The sequence below is a fragment of the Natator depressus genome, chromosome 1 (genome assembly GCF_965152275.1).
Source record: "Natator depressus isolate rNatDep1 chromosome 1, rNatDep2.hap1, whole genome shotgun sequence".
Lineage (NCBI taxonomy): Eukaryota > Metazoa > Chordata > Testudines > Cheloniidae > Natator > Natator depressus.
In genome coordinates this window covers 58,026,081-58,044,216 of record NC_134234.1, presented here as the reverse complement: position 1 = coordinate 58,044,216, position 18,136 = coordinate 58,026,081, and the positions used below count along the sequence as shown (strand labels likewise).

Below are 18,136 nucleotides of genomic sequence, written 5' to 3'. Positions count from 1 at the left end.
AAAGAGCGAGATGAATGCTTTGAGGTCTTGAAAACCTGCATTACAGTGAGAGACTGAAGAAGCTTAATTTATTTAAGAGAGAGTTTTAAAAGATGTTGACTTGATCAGAGTCAGTAAGCACTTAGAGGGCTCTTCAGTCTATTAGACAAAAGCATGATAATGGCTAAAAGCTGAAGTCGGTAAAATTCAAATTAGAAATAAGGAACAAATTTCTAAATGATGGTGATTTGCCATTGGAACAGACTACTGAGGGAAATGTTGGATTCTCTGTCTCTTAGAGTCTTCAGATCAAGACTGGATACTTTTTTAGAAGATATGCTTTAACAGACTAGGTACCTTTAGTTTGCGCTAGCAGGGTCTGAATGGAGCAGTTAGAGCGCAACACGTTGGAGCGATCTACAGTCAAATCCCTGTAGTCTGGGCTGTGGTGCCATGTGACAAGCCATGAGTGAAATGTAATGGCCTGTGATGTACAGGTGGTCAGACTAGAAGATCCAGTGGTTAATCCCTTCTGGCCTTAAACTCCTTTGTGAGTTTTTGAACATCCAAAGTCTGAAAGATGAAGCTAGATAAATTCAGACTAGGACTATGGTGCAAGTTTTTAGCAAATTAACAGTTGGAACAACTTCTCTAGAGGTGTGTTGTGGATTCTGACATTTGAAGTCTTTAAATCAGGGTTGGATGTTTTTCTAGAAGATATGCTCTAACTCAACCAGAAGTTACTGCATCCGATGAAGTGAGCTGTAGCTCATGAAAGCTTGTGTTCCAATAGATTTGTTAGTCTCTAAGGTGCCACAAGTACTCCTTTTCTTTTTGCGAATACAGAGTAACACGGCTGCTACTCTGAAACCTGATTTGATACAGGAGTCACTTGGTGAAATTCTGTGAGCAGTATTATGCAGGAGGTGGTATATTAGTTTAGATGGAATAAAGCGGCTCAAAGAATCAAAGGTGTTAACATAACCCCATAACTGTCCAACATTAAACTAGTTTTTAAACAAGGTTTTGATGTACAAAGAGCTCAGCCTGCTTAGTATCATGGCGCAAACACCATTAAAAATCCTTTTAACCTTTTATGAAAGATTAAAAAAAAGAAGCAGTTAAAACATTTGAAATGTTAAGTATTAAATAAGGCTTTAATTTTAACTACATCCTTTTAACATTGTTCCTTTTCCCTGTAGCTCGAGAGAGTTTGTGAATGAAAAATTCTCTTGTTTTGACAGTCTTTTAGACGGTATCAAAGATGTTGTTAACTGTCCTTTTGAGGAAAAGATAGTTGAGGTGTACTGGGACTGCTGTTGATGTTGCTGTTAAAATCCAAGCTTATTTCCAAGAAGACAAAACAGACAAACACACACACAAAAGAGGAGAGAGAAGAATAGCAAGGACAGAAAATGCAGCTTCTGTCTCTGATGTTCACTCACTTGCAAGCTTGCTGCTGAAAAACACAGGCTCGCACATGGTGTTATCAGCCACTCTGAGATCTGGCAAACTTGTACCAGTATTTGGCAGTTTTAGGGCATTGTTTTTAGCTGTCTCTTTCTAGTCACAGGTTTACAGCAGTGTTGCAAAATATGCAGTCTTGGTTAGCTAAGCCAGACTCTTATTAGACAGAAGGAAAAAACAGAGAAGGATAGGAAAGAGAATAATTAAGGTGGGGAAGGAAGAGAACATACAAAGGGGAGGTGGAGGAGAGAGTCTCACATCCAGGTGGTATTTGGCATTTAGCCAAAGCGGATGGAGGTGGCAGTGTCATCTGGCTCCTTCTCTCTGGCCCGGTCAGGTCAATACATTTTTCAGGATTAGAATGAAGAAGGTCCAGGGTCCCAGGAGACAGTGGGGATGGCAGTCATGATGGTAAAGCTTGTTCCTTCCCCTTCTTCTAGTTAACCAGCGCAGTGGTGGCCTCCATCCGTTCATCCATATTTTCTTATCAAAGTGTCTGTCTCTGTCTGTCTGGCGCGCTCTCTTTTTTTTTTTTTTTTTTTTAAGGACCCCAAAAAGGAGTGATGGGCAGGTTAGTCCATCCTCTTATTATTTTGTGCACTAATAGGCCTAATTTCCAACACCAGTTTGGGGTCAATTTTTTTTTTTGTTTGTTTTAAACTGTCTTGTTTGCCAGGCATAATCTTAACACAGTCTTTGAATTACATTAATGAGCCTTTTTGTTTGTACCAATTTAGTTTTTCTTTTTTGCACCTTTTCCCATTGGCATTTGTTGTTGTAGGTTACTGAGATATTTTATGAACTTTTATTCGCTTTTTACAGTTGAGCTCACAATTAGGGTAAATTGTAGACCCATTTATCACAGCAGACGTTAAACTGAGTAATCACAATAGTTCCTTCTGACCTGAAAATCTATGAACCTTGTATATTTAAAACAAACAAACAAAAAAACACGTCAGCTGAAGTGAGGAACAAAGAAATGGCTGACCTTTGAAGATGCTATTTGGGGCTGAGGTTACTGAACATTGAGGAAAGTAATAATTTCATGAGTGATGTGCTAAAGATAGAAAATTCAGAAGTGCTGATCATTGGCTTAACTGTTTACATTGGAGATAATGATTACTATTAACCTCAATTGGAGCAAAGATAGGCAAGTTCTGAGTACTTTTGAAAAGGCTTCCCCTGCCCCCACCCAAAGACCACACTTTCTTTTGTGATGAAAAATTTAGATCCAGTAGTTAACATTTTATACATTACCAACCTGTGTTGTCAATTTTATAGCAAATACAAATTGTAGTCTTCCATTTTGTGTAATTTTTCCTTTAATTTAACTCTCAAATTTGTCTCTTGCCCCAAACTGACTGGAGTAGTCCAGGTGCAATTGCAATATCTGGAAAAGAGAACACTAGTCTACAATACTGTACACACAAGTCTGAACTTAGTTGCAATATACTAAAATTTAGTATGCAGCAAGTGTATGTTCTAACTATATATAATACCTTGACAGTTCTATTCTTCGTAGGGATGTAAATAGTTTTAAAAGTTAACTGTTTAAACGATTAAAGTTATATTGTTTCAACGGTTAACTGATTAAAGGGAGAGGGGCTGGGTGAGGTGAGGGCTGGGGTCGGCTGGCCGGCCAGCGGGGGGCCGGGGCCCCGTGGGGCCATTGCGGGTGGGGCTGGGGCTGGGGCTGGCTGGTGGGGGTTAACTGTTAAGGTTGGTTAACCAGTAAGCCTAATGCTTACCAGTTAACCCAGTAGTGAGCAGGGTAGTCCGCTGGCACGCCACCAGACAGTTTGTTCGCATTTGCATGGCTGCCCGCAGCTTGCAGGGGCCATGGTTCGCCATTCCCAGCCTAGGAGCCGGACCTGCTGGCCACTTCCGGGATTGAGACTGTTCGGAGATAATTTTGGAAACCGTTAATATGGCTTCTTAATTCCTTATTAAGACGAAGGGATCACTGATATGCCCCACGATACTCCTTTTCTGAGGTTTGTTCATGCTACACTTCACTGACATATTTTTGACGTACATATGGATTGATTTCAATTTGACAAATATGTTCAGACTGAATGGCATGAAGATTTAATTTTTATTTTGTATTTAGATTTGAACTAAGAAATACACCTATCCAAGACTCTAGGAGCCCTAACATATAATTAAATTAAATCTCAACAGCATTAAAATCAGTTCCATAGGTACCTGGCTGGCCAGCTGGGCCCTGTTCCCTTCTTCACGTAGGAAACACACGCTTAGCATTCTTCAGAGACCCTTTCAAACACATCTTTTGCATTGTGCCTGGAAAATCACCAAATTTGAGCTAAGTTCCAGAGTCTCAGAGCCCTGGCAAAGAGCATGCTGCCTGCTGCCCCCTTTCTGATAATGAGGGGGATCTAGCTTGAGTGCTTTTGCTTACCACAGCTGTAGCAGTATGGCACTCAGAGAGGCATTCTCACTGCACTGTTAAACACTTCAAAGTTTGATAAACCCATATTTGATCTGGCAAAAAATTACATGGATTTCTTTCCTCCTCACGTCCTAATAACTGAAAATGCATTTCCTTCTGGGAACAAGGGCTACCGGGTGATTTAGAGTAAGGGTTACTTTTGAGTCTGCAAAAAGAAAACGAAGGCACTGGCATTCTCTGCAGGTATGCGCAAGCATTCACGGTAGCATTTCCTGTCTCTAAACCTGCACTTTGTGCCTGCTTAGTCAGTGCTTATGATCATACAGGTTATTGAAATCTGCATGATTTATTTGCTACAGGGTAGGGTTCCTGTAAACGCTAGTTCTCTGCTTGTTTGAGTACAGTAGGAGACTGGAATGGCATGCACATGTGATCTAAAACACTTTCAGCAAATCTTTAATCCATCAGACATGACAGAACTTTTTTTGGGAGAGAAAGTGGATAACTTGTGACTAATTGTGTATAGTGTTTAATTACAAACTTCCTTTAAATATGTTGTGTTTTTATTTTGATCCTTAATTATTTAGGAAAGTACAAAAAAAAAAGTTGTGTTTTGGCAGGTGTCGTGAGTCAGGCTACAATTTAATCATGGGTATTTTTACTAAAAGTCATGGACAGGTCTCACAGACAATAAACAAAAATTCATGGCTCTTGATCTGTCCATAACTTGTACTATAAATACCCCATGACTAAATCTTAGCTGGGGGCTTGCTGCCTTAGGAGGGGTTTGGCGGGGAGCCCCTGGGACCACTGATGAGCTGCGACTGCTCCTGCCACCCCCGGGACTGCTGCTTAGCCGATCCCGGGAGCCAGCCACACCGGCCACTGCTTGGGCAGTTGCCGATCCCGGGAGCCAGCCACACCAGTCACTGCTTGGGTAGTCCCCGGGCCCAGCTGTGTGGGGCTGCCTGAGCAGTGGCCGGTGTGGCTGGCCCTGGGGCCACCTGAGCAGCTGGCTGCGGAACCGCTCCAGCAGCAGCCAGTGTGGCTGTCGGGACTGGCTGCTGCAGATGTCATGGAGGTTAAAATGGAAATACTTGTATACGACTTAATCGTAGTGATTGTATCCACTCCTGCTATCAGATAATTCTCTGAAAGGAATGTTTTTAACAATTAAAAATAGTATAACTGTGTGTCAAAGTTAGTTAAAATCATCGTGTTTCCAGAAATCAGTCTTTGGTACTTAGTTGTTAAATATATTGCTAATTTTCAAAATCCAGGCTATGGAAACAGGCCATCAAGTTCAAATGAAACCCCATTGTTTCCCCAGGAAGTTTGACATGCATTAAGCCAGAGGTGTCAAGGTTTGTCTAGAATTGTTCACATGGCAAAAACAAAATTGAGGAAAGCCTTCCAAACTGAAAAATTGCCTGCTCAAGAAAATGAATCATTAAGGTCCTGATTCAGCAAGGTATTTGACCAAGTTCCTAACTTCAAGCATGTGAGTAGGCCCACTGGCTTCAGTGGTGCCAGACAGAGGGTTAAAGTTAGGTACTTCCATGTAACTGTTCACCATTGTGAATAAGGGGTACATGATGTGGAACTAAACACTTTGATACTGGTCACATTGGGCCTGATCCAACTCCCAGAGAAATCAGCACGGTGCCCCAGGACAGGTAGAGGCTAGTCTGCCTTCGCGCCGCAGCACTGCCGACCGGACTTTTAACGGCCCTGTTGGCGGTGCTGACCAGAGCCACCAGAGTCCCTTTTCGATCGGGTGTTCCGGTCAAAAACTGGAAACCTGGTCACCCTATTCTCAGAGCACAGCAATCCTCCCACGTGCTACTGATTGAAGGATTAGACTTTAGTTTTTTCCTCTTTTGGAGGCCTGCACAGTTGGACTCAAAGCAGCTAATGTTAAACACCTCTAAAAATGACCTAATGTGTCCCAAATTTCAAGTCTGATATGTTTGGCTTTTCAAGGGCTAGGAAGTGAGTGGTGGGTTCCATTGGGAACTTGGGAGTCTCCTCTTTCTAGTACTATAAAGCTCCTATTTCTGATTCTGTAGGGCAACAGTATTTAAAGCTATGGAATTTTTAGATACTGAAAACTTGTCACAAGCTCAGATCTAAATCTTGCCTGTTCTTGGCTTTGAGCAAGTGTAATTTGTGAGAAAAAGGAAACATTTCTGTGGCATATGGATTTAAAATAAGAAAAAGTGGGTTCAGAGTTGTTCAGGTGTTTAAATATTTCAGTAGTATTGGGGAAACTGATTTGTGAGCAAGAGGTAGTGAGGTCAAAGGTGAGTGGTAAATATCATGCTACTGTGCAGTTCATTATCTGGGTATCGCCTCCACACAAGAGTCCTATGTATGTATACAGGTTGCAGAGTGGTAGCCATGTTAGTCTGTGTCAGCAAAAACAACAAGGGTTCCTTGTGGCTGTAATATATATACTGCTTACTGTATTTTTCACTCCATGCATCTGATGAAGTGGGTTTTAGCCCCCGAAAGCTTATGCCCAGATACATTTGTTAGTCTCTAAGATGCCACAAGGACTTCTAGTTGTTTTTGCTGTGTGAGAGAGAGAAATTATGCATGTCACTAGAAGCTCTCTTCAGAAGGGTGGATAACTTGAAAGATATAGTTCAGACCTGTAAACATTTTTTTTATTTTTAAATACTTTGCAAAAGCAGTACAAGCCATGTGACTTGTGGTTTGTCATAAAGAGCACACTATGTTAAATGCTAGTTTATTCTTAATTTTAAAGCACTTGAATTGCCTTTTCAGTTCAAATCAGCCACACAGGAAACAGATCAATTTCCTTACTCTCATGTTAGAGACACGCTTAAATAATGTGTGAAGTGTTAGATTGTACTGATTATTCAAAACTTGATGTGACGGAAAATTTAATATCTTTATTTGAGCCAAGCATCATTATTAAATCATTATGCATGTGAAACTACCATAAATGTTAATGGAAGTTTCACAGGGGCGTTACATGATGGGAAATAGATTTCATGAACTAGAGAGAGGGTCAGTGGGGCGTACTAATGTTGGTTTACATAGGTAAACTTAAAGAAACGAATGCGTATTTCATTAATAACCCTTTAAGCTGTGCATTAGCTAACCTCAGTAACCATATGGTTTTATTACGGTTATACTAGTCCTTTCCCTCCACTGAAGTCAGTGGAGTTTCACTAGTGTAAAACTGGTGTGTAAGGATAATTGAGCACAAATGTGAACAAGCTTTTCCAGAAGTCAGTGTAATGGCTACCAAGAAAGCAGTCTTCTCTTAAACAGCTTTGTAGTGGTTAATTTTTTTTTTAATCCAAAGAAAATGGAACCTCAGGAGTCTGAAATATTTCTTTGTGTGTGCTGAAAGCAGAAATTTCTTTAGTAGAGGTACAATGTTCCCTGATACTACGAAAGAAACTTGAGTGAAAGTAAACTATTACAGATTAGGTAACAGTAGATGGTTTTAAAAATAATAGAAAAAGTTTTACAAATACTTACTTCATCTTTTATATTCCATAATTTGGAGTGTAACTCTGCTTAGTTCCTAGTTCACTGAATAGCCAAACCTAGTCAGTAGCTGGCTTTCTTTCGCTATTTATAGTAAATTGTCCTACTTTATGCTGGCTTTTTTTGGTTCTGGCTTTTTATTCCTTCCATTGCCTACTTTTGAAAATTGATTCATAATGTGCAATTTCAGACAGGAGTCTGGTAAAATTTAATTTTTGGTGACAAACTGGGTACAGAATAACTAAACAAACTTCAGATGATGAAACTAACTTCCAGAGATGCACAATTAAAGGCATCTTGCAGAATTTTACTGTCTGATCTTTCTCATGTTTTTCAAGCAGTGTAAAAAAGTTTAAATTAGAGACTTGTTCCCGTCTTATTGGGAGATGATATCCTGTTATACACCAGTCTCATGACTGGTCTTAGTAAAAGTGTTTATCACTTTCACAGTTGTCTGTTTTAGCAATCTGTAATTAGGAAGGAGATCACACTTTTGTAGGTCATCTCCTGTGTGAACATCAGAGGGTAGCCTGCCAGAAGAGAGGAATGAGAAGCTTTCAGGGACGCTTTCAGCACTAACAGTTTTGAAAAGGTGTCCTGCTCTACATTGGTTCATTCATGATGAGAATATTTTCCCTCCTCTGTTATTTATATTCTTACCAGAGCACCAAGTGATCCCCTTGTTGTACTTACTTGAAACCCCTCCTATGTTGAGACCATGATCCTGCTGGATGCAGACTGTTTGGAGATAATTTTGGAAACCGTTAATATGGCTTCTTAATTCCTTATTAAGACAGAGGTCACTGATATACCCCACGATACTCCTTTTCTAAAGTATGTTCATTCTACACTTCACTGACATATTTTTGATTTACGTATAGATTGATTTCAATTTGATAAATATGTTCAGAATGAATGGCATGAAGAATTTTTTATTTTGTATTTAGATTTGAACTAAGAAATACACCTATCCAAGACTCTAGGAGCCCTAACATATAATTAAATTAAATCTCAACAGCATTAAAATCAGTTCCATAGGTACCTGGCTGGCCAGCTGGGCCCTGTTCCCTTCTTCACATAGGAAACACACTCTTAGCATTCTTCAGAGACCCTTTCAAACACATCTTTTGCATTGTGCCTGGAAAATCACCAAATTTGAGCTAAGTTCCAGAGTCTCAGAGCCCTGGCAAAGAGCATTCTGCCTGCTGCCCCCTTTCTGATAATGAGGGGGATCTAGCTTGAGTGTTTCTGCTTACCACAGCTGTAGCAGTATGGCACTCAGAGAGGCATTCTCACTGCACTGTTAAACACTTCAAAGTTTGATAAAATCCATATTTGATCTGGCATAAAAATTACATGGATTTCTTTCCTCCTCACGTCCTAATAACTGAAAATGCATTTCCTTCTAGCCAATCCGGGGAGCAAACCACACTGGCCACTGCTTGGGCAATCCCCAGCCCACCCGTGTAGGGCTGCCTGAGCAGCGGCTGGTGCGGCCGCTTTGGCGGCTGGCTGCAGAGCTGCTCCTGCAGCGGCCAGTGTGGCTGTCGAGACCAGTTGCTTGGGTGGCCCTGGGGTCAGCCACACTGGCTGTTGCAGATGTCACGGACGTTGCGGAAAGTCACGGAATCCATGACTTCTGTGGCAGACACGGAGCCCTAGTTATGAGTCAAGTAAAATTTGCACAGGATAGGGTTGGTTTACTAGAATATTGTTCTTATGGGGATGAGTACCCTTACCAGGTCTCTAACTTCTTCCATGCAGCTATGCCTAGAACCCCCTCCATGAGCTCTTGTGCTATGTCTTCTCTTTCCCCTCCTTCAAATCACACACTTCTTTCTATAACTTCTGATAAACATATAGTGATTGCAGTCTGTGTATACACCCGATATTCCATTAAAACCATTTAATTGAAGTGCAGTGCTCTTTTTACAGAGCCTACTACATATTAATGTAATAGTGAATATTTGCTGGCGCATTTAAGACAGCTAAATATACATTTAAACTAGGTTTGTAGTTAACTGCCTCATCCTTTTAAAAGAAGGCTGTACTGTGAGTAAAATGTAATTGAATAGTAAATTACTGCTGAATACATTATTAAAATACCCCCGAGAGAAAAGAATTTCTTCACTGAGCATATACTCGACCAGTATGTGAATGAAACCAATTTAAGCACACATGCGTATATCAGTATTTTCGGATTATAGTAAGGTTGAAGGAAAAAAATTATGTGAAATAGTATGTAATTTTAAGGACCATGGTAATGGAAGAAGGAGCAGAGTTAAGGTTGTTTTTGCAACCTTAACATTATTGCTTTCAGACTTTCCTGTGTGCTAACTATACAACTGAAACGTTCTAAATATTATTTTTCTTAAAATAACCCAATAGCTGAAAGTTTTGAAAGGTTATTAGCAACTGAAAACATAGTTCGAATGGAAATACTTGTATATAATCTTAAATGTAGTGATTGCATCCACTTCTATCAGATAATTCATTGAAAGGAATGTTTTTAACAATTAAAAATAGTATAACTATGTGTCAAACTTAGTTAAAATCATCATATTTCCAGAAATCAATCTTTGGTACTTAGTTGTTAAACATATTGCTAATTTTCAAAATCCAGGCTATGGAAACAGGCCATCAAGTTCAAATGAAACCCGATTTTTTCCCCAGGAAGTCTGACATCCATTAAGCCAGAGGTGGAATTGGTCATGCTTATGTTAACATAACATTCATATATTGCAGTAATAATGAATCATCTCAGCCCAACCCTATTAAAGGGTGCAGCCATCATGATATAATTTTGATTCAAGTACAAACACAACCAGAAATGAGTACTGAATAGCCATCAGCAACTGTGCAGTGCAGCACTTCATAATGTATGATGATTGTTCAGTTTTTCACCTAATTGTACCGCTTTTTGTATGCACAAATTCAGAATTCATCATTTGCCTCTGAATAAAAGAATTTCAGCTAGTCATGGAAAGACAAATTAAGGCGTTTGTTAGCATGATAAAATTCATCGGTAACAAGAAGTGCTGTCCGATTTCCTTTGTTACTTCTTGGAAACATTTCTGACTGAACTCGCTTCTGATTTTTAACCTAACTCTTCCTCTTAAAGAAAGAGATTTTTTTATAAAATAATCTGCAGTACAAACATTAAAACTGAGAATTTTAAGAATTTACTTTTTATTGCGGTCTGTGCATTTACTATTTTATGTTTCTCGCAGCTTGTAAAATAGACATGAAAAAGCTTAACGTTAATTTCTGGTCTGTTTTCTGGTCAGTTTCAGCTTTTTATAGACTACCACAAATTTTGAAATATCTGGTCTGCAGATGCTTTCGGGGAATGTTTTTAAAGTTGCTACTGGAATTATTTTTTAAATTTCTTGGAAACAAATTTGTTGCTCTTAAGTCTTGTAAAAGTTTGGTTTTTCAAAGCCTGAATTTTGACGAAGGACTTGTCTACACTGGCAAGTTTCTGCACAGTAAAGCAGCTTTTTCCTCTCCAACTGCAGGTGTGTACACACTGCCAAGCCACTTTGTGCACAGAAACTCCTCAGTTGCAGCACAGGCTATTTGCACAGAGGCTCCAGTGCTCTATTGCCAGTGTGAACACTTGATTGCTTTCTGCCCTGTAATTGGCCTCCGGAGCTGTCCCATAATGCCTCAAGCGACTGCTCTGCTCATTGTTTTGAACTCGGCTCACCTGGAGACATGCGACCCTCCCCTTTCAAAGCACCTTTACTAACTGCCATTGTGTGCTGTGCTGATCTGCTCTGGGACACAAAGCAAACCATTAATGTGGAATGCTCATGCTGTTGAACACACAAAGAGAGAGTGTGAGTGTGATTGCTGTGCAGAGAGCCCAGGGAGAGAGGTGGGGGCTGATGTTGGGGTTTCCCCCGCCTCAGAACTGGTTGCTTCCTGCCGCTGCGTGAACTTACAAGACAGCCAGCATGCTGACACACTCTCTGTCCCCCAAAACATACGCTCTCCCCCCCAGTACACACACACACCCTCTCTCTCTCTCACTCACTCAGCAGTTGAAAAGCAGCTACCAATGTAGTAGGCTGCCCATGGAACAATGGGATTGGGAAACCTGCATCATGTGACACTTTGCTGTCCCCATGAGGCATTGCAAACCTTTCCCAAAGCACCCCGTGGCCAGTTGCATAGTGGGATAGCTACCACAATGCACTGCTGTCTTTGCCGTTGCAAGAGCTGCTAATGTGGATGCACTCCAGCATCCCAAGGAGCACAGTGTGGACACGCAACAACGGTTTAATTCCAGCGTTTTAATAGAAGTGGTATAACTTGTGGCACAGAAACTTGCCAGTGTAGACATAATCACATCAAACTTAGGGTATCTCTTTAAATATGAAAGTCAAATAACACCTGGACCACATTCTATTGTGTGATATCAGTGCAGCTCCTCTGGGTGAAATTATGCTCAATTACACAGGTTATGTAATGTAACTGTTAAATCCAGTGGAGTTATGCAGGGTTTATTAAGTTTTACCTGATAGATCTGAACCACAGCCCCAAATAACTGTCAGAGGTTATATGACACTCACTATTTATTGGTGCATTGTGATTTGAGCCATTTTGTGCTTTACTTTCCTGTGGAAGTCAAAAAGAAATTCCCACTAGTCAGCAAGGCAGGAGTCCAAATTAACTTTTTTTTTAGTATGCTCTTTATTCAGCCATATTCATTCTTTTCTAGCACTCAAGGTGATAGCTGGTCAGAATTTCCAGAAGAAATTTTACCATTTTGAAATTTGGTCTGTTCTGATTCAGAATGGAAACAGATATTTTCAGAATTTCCTGCAAATGGAACTTTTGTAAAATTTTCATTTTGAAAACACCGAAACGTTCTCTAAAACAGTGTGTTCCCCAGATTCCCTAACAGCTCCTGAGTGGAATAACAGCAGTGAAACTGACAAGAACTATTTGCATTGTTGTTGCCATGTTGGTCGCAGGGTATTCGAGAGACCAGGTCTGAAGTAGACCAGCTCTGTGTAGCTCAAAAGCTTGGCTCTTACATTAACAGAAACTGATCCAATAAAAGATATTACCTCACGCACCATGTCTCTGACAAGAATAATATCAGTTTCAGTCAGCAGCTGCCAGAGTTTCCAGGGTCCTTAGCTTCGGGACAGCTTGGTGACCCCACATCTTCCAGATTCCTGGGCCAGCCAGCTTACTGAACTGCTTAACTGACAGGCCAGCTGGCTCCCCAGGCTGCAGGAGTTGCCCCAGAAGTCTGAGGCCCTGGGCTCCCAACTCCACATCAGTCCTTTTGGTGGGCTGCTGAGGAGTTGAGCAGGTGAGCTCGCAGGCAAGTTTCAAATGTGGCCTGTGTTCAACTGGAAGGTTAGTCAAAATTGGCATGTTTCCACAAAATATTTAGCTTTCAGTAAATTCGCAGTTCCTAATGGAAAACCATTGTCAGAAAATTTCTGACAAGCTCTATTCAGTGGGAATGCAGTACCAGATTGTCCAACTGAAATATTACTGCTTGTTGCTTGAATTTGGGTTTCCTTCTTGATGAGTATTTTCTTTCTTTCCCTAGGTACACAGATATGTAATGCCATAATCATAAAGTGCATGTGTTGCAAAATTTGTAGACCACACAGTGGCATTGCTGTGTTTACTCTATTAAGTGAATAACTAATGGTATTTCATGTATAGGCATGATTGTTTCAATGTATGTTGTGGTAACCTTTGGATAATTGTTTTGAAATTGCTTATATTTTTTCGTTCTTGATTATATGAATTACTTATCCTTTTTGTGCCAATTAAGCTTATAAATATATAGTTAAAAATACCAAATGTTTTATTATTTTAAAATATTGTGGTAGTGCCCAGAGGCCCCCAGTTAGGGATCAGGACCCCATTATGGTAGGCTCTCTATATACATTGTTTCTAATCATTTATTACACATGGAAAGTAATCATAACCACAAATTTCCAGCGTTTATTTCAGCTATTCATTTTTTTCTCCCTTCCTCCATCCCCCACTCTGAATAGCTTGAACACCACTTGGTATTTCCTGTAGCTTCCCTCACATGTCTGATCCGAAGGAAGAGAGACTACAATTCCTACCCCACCCATGTAAATATCAGCAGTGTTAACAGCATATGAAACTTTGATCTGTTTTTTTTAAAGCTTACAGTAGGCATGTCTGTGGGCTGATACCAACAAAATTCAGTACTGTGGTTGCTCACAATACTCTGAAAATTGTGTAGTTCCATCACAATATAATTCCTTTGTACAATACCAGGGAAGCTTTAAAGGAACACTTAAATTATATTTGAGAGGAAAACAAAAATCCTGTTGTGCTGAACGAACATTTAATCAGCTGCTTTAGGAGGATATTAAATTTAGAACCAGGATTTATTGATACCCATAATATACATTAAATGTAAAGTATTATGGGCTAAATTGAGCCTTTAGATTCCTCCCTGAATATGGGGCAGTGTATAGTTGGGTTACCCAGTCTGGAAAATAATTCTGGAGTAGGACACATTCCACTGAGGAGAATTTGCTGCATCATAATTTTAAAAGATGCATCATAATAAAAGATGCAGCATATTTCCCCCCTTTGTGTCCAGCCACCTCCATTGTTTGCTACTTTAACTATTTCAGCTAACAGAATTCTTAAATTCTCTTTTGTTTTTATAACTTTAAGAAACGAAAATGTCAACAATTTGCATTAGATTTGCATGTAAGTAAAGTGTCCTCCTTAAATAAATATTTCTAAACAAAAATCCCTGTGTAAGATGGTAGATCCGTCGTTCCCCCCCTTTCAGTGGAGGAGAGTCAGAGTGTAAAATTTTATTTGTGAAAGTCCACTTATCATCATCCCACACTGGTAATGGTTATATTATTAAACTAAATCTTGCATTTCTAAATGTTACAAAATGAAAAGTAGTTTAAAAAAACAAAAAATCCTTCTGACCACAATAAACAGACATTCTGAACAGCTTTGAGCCATATAATCAAAGCTGTTCCTCATCCTCAGATGTTGGAGTGGAGAGGCTTCCACACTTGGTCTTTGCCACCCTTACTCTCCTTTTATTGCGAAGCCCCGCTACACTGGAATAACAAGGTCTACAACATACTGCTGTTACAGCTAGCAGATATCTGCACTGCAGTCACTGTTTTCTTTGTTTTTAGAAAAATAAAGCATCACAACTGCAGTACTTGTTATAGCTGAAGGTACTTACAATTTAAGGCAAACAAAATTCATTGTTTACTACAGGATCACAGGAGCTGTGGCTCTTCATATTTCAGTAACTCTCGACACGCTCATGGGCCTGGAATTGCTCACTCTTTTTGGTGTAAATTTAGAGCCGTGGATCTCAACCTGCAGCCCAATCAGCACACAGCTGCAGCCCATGTGACATCCTTGGGGCCAGACAGGTAGTATTGGATGCAGCCCACAATGGTAAATAGGTTGAGAACCACTGATCTAGAGTAATAGATACTTTTACGTTAGGAAAAGAGTCCCTGCCAAAAACAAACAAAATACTGTAAGGTATGGATCCAGTAGGCTCAATGTTGCATTTTTTCCACTGGAGGATAGCAACTGCTGCATGTGAAATGGAGTTAGCATTGTATTCGCAAGAGAGTGGAGGTAATTATCAGAGACTGCTGTGACTCTAATTTACCAGGAAGGAATTTTTTTATTCAGACTTAGCAGTTCATTGTAAAAAGAGAAATTAAAATTAAGAGTTTGTGGAAAAGGGTGCCTTTAAAGAACTCGTTCTTCATGTAAAACTTTGGGAAGTATACTCTAGAAGTCTCTCTTCTCTGTTAGTTGTGGCAGAGTGTGATGGGGATGGGGTGGTCCACTCACCGTTAGGTATGGTGCCTTTTCCTCGCTGTTCTGGGGCATAGCCCCTTCCCTCAGTTGCATACCATCTCTCTGCCTCTCTCTGGATCTGAAGCCCCTCTCTTGCTCCAGGAGCTGCTGCAGCCTTTTCATGACTGAGCCTTCCAGCCAGGTCACACTGTTCCTCTTCTGGGGTAACAAAATCTTCCTTCAGCAGTCCCAGGCAGTCTTCCGATTCACTGCCTCATAGTACCACTCCCTCAGTGGCTGGCAGGGGAACCCGGGCCTGCCCTCTACTCCAGGGTCTGGCTCATGGACCCTCTAGCCAGCAGTCAAGGTCTGTTCCCTTCTAGACCTTACTGCTTTTCCCTGAGCCCTGTCCTACATACTTGGCCTCCTCCCTCTCTGGATTGGCCAGCCCAAGTGCACCTCCCCTTCTCCCAGGAAGTGTCTGTAGACTTTCCCAGCAGTCCCCTTTTCCGCTCAGCTCCTGGGCTTTCTGCAGGCCCCTCCACCTGAGCCTGCTTCCAGTCAATTCCCTGCTCCCTTGCTTTTTCTCCAGGTGTAGCCTATGGAGTTAATTGGTTCACCTGGCCATCTTAACCCCTTCCAGTCCTGTATGTGGTGGTCACGCCATGACAGAGATTTTCATGTTCAGAGTACTTAACATATCTAATCCACCTCATGGCTGTGTGAGGTGTGTAGATGCATATCAGAGCTGGCCAGAAAATGTTTTTTTTGTTTTTCCCCTATGTAAAATTAAAAACCATTCAGGTTTTGGCTTTTCAGTTTTCCAACAACAAAAATCAAATCTTTGAGTAAAGCAGATATTTTCTGCAGAATATTTTATTTGGGCAAAAACTCAATTTTCTGTCACAGTTCCGATGGAAATTTTTTGACCTGTTCTATCTATAAATCCCCATTATAGAAGGGGAACTGCAAAAAAAAAAAAAAAAAAAAAGGTGAAATGACTAGTTTGAAGCCACAGAGGGTTTCAGTGTCAAAGCATGGATTAGAATTCTGAACTTCCTCATTCTGTGTTATTTGTTACTAAGGTCGTATGTCTGAAATGGAAAGGAGGCTGTCCAGTCTCTCCCAAAAATATCCCTTTGCGGACAGAGCTCTGTTCTCAAAGTTTCATCCATGTTTGATGTACTACACTGAACATATTACAAAAGTTTACTGATCCTACGGAGAAAGGTAAGGGAAGGTGTGGTTGAAGTTAATTGGCAGGCAGCCTTCATACCACTCACATATACATTATCTTGTCTTCAGCTGAGAAGCATTTAAAATCCCCCGTACATACAATTTGAAATATCAAATGAATATTGTCAAAATAAAAATCAAACTCAAACCAAATCATTGTATTGATCTTTGCTTCTAACCAAACCTTAGACTGCTAAAGCGAAATTTAAAAGAAGTTTAATTGATTTTCAAGCAAAATTAATTTGCTCTCAAATTTCTCATTTTTACTTCAGATTCTCAATGCTGTAATTTTTGTGGGTAGCAAACTCAGCACAGATGTGTTAATAACTTCTAAACAACAGTTTCCATTTCATTCTAAATCAACTATAGAAACATTTCTATTGGTCTTGGCTTTTTAAATGTGGGGAGAGTGTCCCCCTTAGATTTCCATCCCAACACTCAAATGCTAGTACCCTAGGGTACAAATGATTAGACCTAACAAAATTAGAACTTCTCCAAATTTGCAGATCTAGTGAGGTGTATAGACCTTAAGATATATTGACTGTTGGGAATTCAATGAACAAATTAACTTTCAGCTGTAAAATGACGATAGAAAATAATTTTCAGGTCAAGATGATAGAGTGGGTTAATACAATATGGTGGTGGGATTTTCAAAGGCAACATAGGCATAAATGTTTTATTGACTTTTGCTGGGGTTTTAGTCCCAAATCACTTAGGTGCTTTTGAAAAGCCCAAACTAGCCAATATGCAGGTTTAGGTCACAAGTGAAAAATATTTCTTTACTTCTGAAGGATTTGCTTACATTGCAAAACCACTATATAATCTTACCTGAATGGGAAAGGGTGGGGTAAAATAGGCCCGGGTATAAGCCTTGCTTTAACTTCTAAAGTGCCTTTTAAACATTGAAAAATAACTCTTAAAATGCTCTTGTGAGCTTCTCTATCTATTGCCTTTTAATTAAAAAGAAAAGGAGGACTTGTGGCACCTTAGAGACTAACCAATTTATTTGAGCATGAGCTTTCGTGAGCTACAGCTCACTTCATCGGATGCATACTGTGGAAATTGCAGAAGACATTATATACACAGACACCATGAAACAATACCTCCTCCCACCCCACTCTCCTGCTGGTAAGCTTGTTTGTTTACAAATAAAAATGTTTTTCTAACTCCCTGTCCTGCAAATTCAGCTTGGAATCTGAAACTCAAGTTGATTTATCTCTGGATCACAAATAATCACTAGAAAAGATTCTTCATTCAGTGTATGTTTGATTGATGTATGAGCCAGAATAGTGTTTAGTACTGTCTCTTAGCTTTTTGGCTGTGCTCCTAGGAGTAAAGTAATTTAAAACTTACTTTTGTCACTAAAGAGAGCATCTGACTCTGAATTAGCCCAGGAAGCAGGTGTCTTAACTAACTATTGGTTTTTAGTCACAAATCTGACCATAATGACACCACTTTAACAAGTTAAGGCTGCATATGCGCCACTTCCTCTGTTCTTCCCTGCTACATTTTGGCTGCTGTGAGGTTTGGCATTCATTACGCTATAAAAGTGATCCTACAGACCCTTGAAAAGCAATGGGAACATTTTCAAAAATAGCAACATTTGGCAGTCCCCCTCATCGGTGCCTAAATATAGACTTAAAAGCCTAACTTGAGGCTCCTATTTTTGAAAACTTTGGCCAACATGCGTATAAATCTGCACTTAGTCTA

General features: G+C 40.1%; 1 protein-coding gene across 3 annotated transcripts in view; it reads left to right on the top strand.

Moving 5' to 3' along the window:
- The window catches only part of RB1 (RB transcriptional corepressor 1), a 165,277-nt gene that overhangs the window by 74,798 nt on the left and 72,343 nt on the right, over nucleotides 1-18,136 (top strand). The window lies entirely within an intron of this gene.